General features: G+C 41.3%; 1 long non-coding RNA gene across 1 annotated transcript; it reads left to right on the top strand.

Annotated features, from left to right (window-relative positions):
- The first annotated feature begins 4,499 nt into the window (after positions 1 to 4,499).
- LOC119617133 lies at positions 4,500 to 5,077 on the top strand. Its single transcript, XR_005233317.1, has 3 exons — positions 4,500 to 4,612; positions 4,681 to 4,739; positions 4,889 to 5,077. It is a non-coding gene; the product is annotated as an uncharacterized LOC119617133 (long non-coding RNA).
- Positions 5,078 to 6,319: the final 1,242 nt, after the last annotated feature.

The raw sequence follows: 6,319 nt of genomic DNA, 5'->3' as shown, positions 1-6,319 counted from the left end.
TCTCAGTCCAGAAATGTGCAGTTCTAGGCACAGCCAAGATACTGCGCAGAACCCTCAAGCTCCCAGGCCTCTGGTAGAGGACCCGAGCTCAGAGGATGAAACAAAGACCACCCGCGGAGGGTGAGAAGGGAATTTTTTTATATATATATGCAGTCAGTCTGTGTCTCTGTTACACATACCTTTTCCACCAACCACCCACCCCCACCCTACACACACACTTATGCACCGACTTACAAAAAAGTCCTGATAATTGAAGGTCATACAATCAGGTTGCTATTACAACAATGTGGCCTGCCTACTATAATGCTAGATTCAGATTCAGTCTTGATTCAATAAAGTAAATCATGCAATTAGGATTCTCATCTTGAGAGATCCTTATTGTAGAGCAAATCTGTTCTGGCACACGTAGGCAGCCATCTTCTCTATATGGTATGCCTGATATGCCATAACAGGACAAAAAAAAAGGTTAGTTTATCTTAGCCTGTGTTCTATATAAGTTTAGTTTAGCTCTTTTTTAAAGCCTTTTGGCACCTTTTAGTTGAGCCTTTTATTGAAATGTTTTAACATTTCAATGTTGGCCTTTGGTACTCTTATGCCCCTTTTCCACTGGCTCTAAAGGTTCCAGCTCCACTCTACTCGGCTTGCTTTGTGCGCGTTTCCACCGGCATTTTTTTGAGGCTGGTTTTTGGCCAGTGGGCCGGCTCTGCTTTCGTTGGTGAAGCAAGCTTAGCTCCTGTTCACTCACTGGTCGTGGGTGTGGCCAGATGCAAGCGTAAAGAGTGAAGAAAACAACAATAGACAATTGTGGAACGGTAGTGAAGTAATAGGAATATAAACAACAGCCTTAGCTTAACAAGCAACGTTTGGTAAGCTAACGCCGCCTGTCCCCCATAACAGCTGTCCCACTGCGCGCAACAATTGCGGCATCCAGAGCATTTCTTCCACTGCACCTCTCTTCGTGAAGTCTCAGGAGAATCCCCATAAGTTTAAAAAACAGCAACAACACAGGGCCAACGTTGTCCATAGGCAAGAAAGCAGCATCCTCCAGAACCCTGTAAAAGGCAGGCGAGAGAGAGGCATCCTTGTGGACCCTCTAGGAATCAGACAAAAGAAAAGCATCCTTGTGGACCCTATCGGAGACACCGGAGCAAGAACAGCTCCCCAGGACTCTCTCGGAGACACTGGAACGAGAAAATCTGGAGACTCTAAAGAACCAGAAAACCTCGGATGTGCTGAAAACCCAAAAGGTGGACAGCCATGGGTCCCTGGAGAAGTGGAAACAGGTCTGAAGATAAGGCCATAATCTCTCTGGAGCAACCTGGAGAGAAGCAACAACCCCCTCTGGAGCAGCCTGGTGAAAGGCGTCAACCCCATTTCCCTCTAGAACGGCCTGGTGAGAGGAGTCATCCACGACACTCTTGGAGACACTGGAAGATGGAGCATTGTCGCCGACCCCCACTGAGACCAGGCGGGTGGAGAACAAAGGCCCCCTGAAGACCTTGAAGCGTGAGACCCTGGAGATGCTGAGGGCAGCACTAGGGGTAATAAAACCGGCACTGGAGGTGGTGATTTGGCAGACTTGGGGAACTCGGCAGGCTTGACAGACTTGGGTGATTCGGCGGACTTGGCAGGCTTGAATGACTCGGCTGACTTGGGTGACGCGGCAGACTTGGTGAATCAGCAAGTTGAGTTACTGAGGGTTTGGAGATGGTTGTGGTTTTATGGGAGTGTTAATTAATTGTCCTTCTAAATATGTAATTTCCTTATGGACAGTGGAGAATTCTAGAAGACAGAGAAGACCAGGATGGGACAGAAGAATTTTTTCAATGAGGATGTAGGTGGAGAAATTAGGTTTTGGGTCTGGATTATTTTTAGTCGAGGAAAGTAGTTTCTGAATCATAGATGAAATGTCCAAGAACTCAATGATGGAAATCTCTGAGGCATTTACGTGGGGGTAGAGTAATGAGGTATCTAGAACTGAAATAGGAGAAAACTGAAGAAGGAGATCTGGAGTACATGGAGCTGGTTTAAGGGACGTGAAAAGTGCTGCAGCTGGTGGAGGAGCTGGACTTACCATGGCCTGTGGGGGGCGCTGGACTTGCTGCAGCTGGTGGGGTCGTGGAACTCGGTCCAGCTGGTGGAGAAATGGAGGTAGCTGTGGCTGCTGCCCCTCTCCAATGACAGCATTTGTGAGCCGCAGGAGACACAAAGGAAATTGCAGCTGGATGACAGAGCCCCTCCAAGAAGATGAGCAGATGTTCTTCCCGTAAATCCATAAGGATCTTGACCTTGTCCTCTGCGGAGAGAGGAATGCAGGGGATCTGCTGGGTTCTGTGCTGGCTGGTTCATTCTGTTAGGAAAGTGCATGGCAAACTAAGAACACAGACTCATTGTTTAAGAAAAATAAAACTAATTTATTAACAAAAAGAAAACAAGAAAACAAAGAGCTGACATGGCAGCAAAAAAAACCCCAAAATAACAAAAACGAGGAGCAAAAACCATATGAGTGTGAATGTGGCATGGATGAACCACAGGCGCATGACATCAAAGCAGAAGGAAAGGAATGAACCAGTGAAGCATGAATGAAAAAGGGACCAGTTTTAAAGAAATAGAGGGTGAGTGGGAAATGGGTTATAGCTAGGAGATGACGAGAAACACGTGAGGTGGGCGTGGCAGGCAGACGGGAAAAAAACAGAGCTGAGGGCAGGTGAATAGTGACACTGGAAACAAAAACAATAATACAAAACACAAAACCCAGGAGCAAAACGAAACCATATACACTGACACGAAAAACACAAGAACCCTAAAAAAATGAAAGGACATACAGAAAAATAACAGATCAACTCACATCATGACAATTCAGTGTTTGTCTGTGTCTCTTTCCTGTCCTCTCAAACCTCAGATGGTCAAAGTAGATGGCCACTCATCCTGAGCCTGGTTCTGCTGGAGGTTTCTTCCTGTCAAAAGGGAGTTGTTCCTTTTCACTGTGCTGCTCAGGATGGGAAACTGTGACAAAGTGAAATATTTAACACAATCTTTTTGCTTCCTTAGATAGATAACTTTTACTAATTGTTTTTTTTAATGTATCTGAATGTTTTTGTACAGTACCCTAAGACTTTTATCGTGACTACATAAATAAACTGAATTGAACTGATTTGAATTGAACTGCTGTGTTTAACTCGATTGCTGGTTGTGATGATTTACGGAGGTGACTAAAACACTTCTAATCAGCAAAGACTTCCTGCACTTTTTTGGAAGCTGCAGAAAAGGTTGACATGAGTAAATGTTAATGTTGATTTGGCCACATGGAATGGTCCAGTACTGTGAGTTTTTGTAACTGCATCCTGTTGACTCTCAAAGTTAAATACAAAGCTAACCACAAAAGACACATTATTGCTGAAATGCACAGGGTTAGATGCTGTTAAATATAAATGTAAATCCAGTCAGTCATTTAAACATTTAACCTTTCTCTGTTTGGAGATCTTCTTTGAGGGACTGAAGCATTCCGCAGACATAGAATGATTTAAGCCCTCCTTACAATGACTGCTTACTGTTCCAGTGCAGCACTAGATCCTAATATCTTGGTAATAACTTGCCCATATGGACTTAGATCCTATCTTTTCTTTTTATACTAAAGCAGGCGGGTTACTCAGTGGAGGATAAAATAGAACTTTACCTCCCTCAGAAAGACTCCAGGGCAGCTTCCAAAGCTTATCAGCAGGATTTACTAGGCACACAGAACCTCTGTGGGCTCCTTTTACATCATTATTGCGCTGCTTCATTTGCAAAGGGCAATCAGTTGATTCTTGAATATTAATGTTTAAAATCTCATGTATTATAAAGATAAAAGCACATTGTGACACAGTTCACAGCTTCATTACTCCAGTGTGAATTAAAGCAGTGGCATAATAAGATCATTTTTGTATTTTTTTCCACTGTAGCACACCTCAGGTTAAAAAGGACAGTTGGGTTTATTTCCGGTGTGTTCTAGTTATTTTTGGGATCTCCACCTGTGTGTCTGATTTAGGGGTTTTCTACCAAAGTTACCATAGGCCCAGAACTTACAGTTAGTTGTGAAAGTATTCATTTAGTTATTCTCAGTTTTGTTGCCATGGAAGACCGAAACTGCCATAATTAAAAATAAAAGCAGAAATAAATATATGACGCAGAAATAAATGTATGACACAGAAATAAAAGCAGAAATAAATATATGAGGCAGAAATAAAAGCAAAAAGAAACATATGAGGCAGAAATAAAAGCAGAAATAAATATATGAATCAAAAACAAAAGCAGAAATATATATATGAAGCAAAATAAAAACAGAAATATATATATATATTGCTTTTGCTTTTTCCTTTAATATTTCCACCGCCTGTATTTCCACCGCTTGTATTTCTGCCTCAGTATGCAAATGAGGAGGATGTCTTCTTGGTCCAGCTCCTCGCCTATTGGTCAATAACCAGGAAGGAGCAGGATCCATATGCAGATCGATTGTTCATGCCTGCGCTATTGGCTTCAGTTTAGCAATGTATGGTCATGGAGGGAGCGGAAAGACGGTCTGTGTCGAAGTTGTTAAGGGAAGCTGCAAATAGATTGGAGAAGTTGGAAGGCGGTAAGTTTTCATCTAGGTAGAGTTTAATAATTTTGTTGAATATTTTATTCATATTGTAATATTATTAGCATCTGCCGGTTCAACTCCACAACCACAAGGCCCCACCATAAGGCAGGGAGCAGCACACGTAAGTTTTTTTCCTCCTTGTCTTTGTTTTACATCAAGAACATTTGTTCTTCTTTCAATGTTTGTAAGTCTACAGTCTACGTGAGGGTTTTATAGTATTTTTAGGCTTAAGATTTAATCTTTTTTTTTAAATCATCATCATATTTGCAGTGCGTTAGAGCGAGAAGCGCCCAAACCGTGGAGTTTCCAGGAGAAACCCCCCCCATCTTCCGTCCGATCTCACCCCCAACCCAGCCGAATGAAAAACACCCCCTCCCCTCCAATCTGACGGAGGCTCAAAGTTATCTGTCAAGCGATCAAAAATCCACAGACAGAAGAAGAAAGAGGCGCAAAAATTAAAGGAAGTTTGGCGGCGCCAAAAAAACAAACACCATGAGCGCGGGAATTATAAGTTTTGTGATATTTATTGTGTTTGGATTTTATAAAAGAAAAAACAGAGACGGGGACAGACAGTGAGGACTTTGTTGATGAACTAGGATATCCATTATTTTTTTTAGAGAACTACTGGAAACAGAATCACATTTTTTCTGTCTCCCTTCCAGCCAAAATAATACCAAGAGACAGATTCAGATCCATATTTTGGAAGCATATTTTGAGCATGCATCAGGATATATTTTATAACATTTACCTGAATGATCCTGCATGAACAGGACATAGAAAATGGCCAAAACTAAGAATGTGATGTGCCCCTCTGCCTTGTTTTGGACAGAAACTGTTTATGAGTGGCACAAAGGATGTATGACAATTTTTAGAACTCCTTGATTGTTTTGTCTGCAAAACGCCTAAGAAATTGTCAGCATTTTAATGGAGAAAGTCTATATAACTTTGTTGTTTGCTCAATTTGTTCATGTGTTTATGAATATTACTGATTATATTTGCATTCCAAGTTGTAAAAACATTTCATTAAGTATGTTTTTTGTTTTTTACAGTAAAAACAAAAAACTAAGAATTTTCCACTCGGATTTTATGTTTTTGTGTGATTTTAGGTCTGTTGTGTTAATACAGTAGCTCAAAAGTAAAATATTACTTGAAAATCACACTTGGGAGGTTGTGCTGAAAAAAATTACTCCAAACATAGCAGGTTAAACCACCTTTAGGGTGAAATATGAAGGAAATTTAAAATAGTCCAAAGACGTCCAGTTTCACCCCAGACCTCAGAGGGTTAATGCTTAGGTTTGGGGTTATACTTAAACTACACTCAGCCATTGGCATACGATGATGAAACATGCCCGATTTCATTATTTGTGACAGATAAAAAAAATCTGACATTTTAGACTTACAATTGTAGCTTAGGAAAGAAAACATGATTGAGCAGGTAAAACCAGGTTGCGCTCAGTAACAGCTACGATACAGAGGAGCTGTCTGTAAAAGCTCCTCAAGCAGCAGCTGCCGTTTTCAAAAAGTAGAAACAGAAGAGCATAGCGTGAACTGTTCTGTGAAATATGTGAGAATCTTTTTTGTTGTTTGAACAGGGCTGATGATAAAAGTTGTGTTCGCTGTAGTTACTAGTGTTAACATTTCATGTACCTGTCAAGTAAAATAGGGCCTGGATGTGTTGCTTTCCTGAAGATGAGGACTCAA

The sequence above is a fragment of the Kryptolebias marmoratus genome, linkage group LG6 (assembly GCF_001649575.2).
Source record: "Kryptolebias marmoratus isolate JLee-2015 linkage group LG6, ASM164957v2, whole genome shotgun sequence".
Classification (NCBI taxonomy): Eukaryota; Metazoa; Chordata; class Actinopteri; order Cyprinodontiformes; family Rivulidae; genus Kryptolebias; species Kryptolebias marmoratus.
The sequence above is the reverse complement of the archived record's forward strand: the minus strand, read 5'-3'. Positions and strand labels throughout refer to the sequence as shown.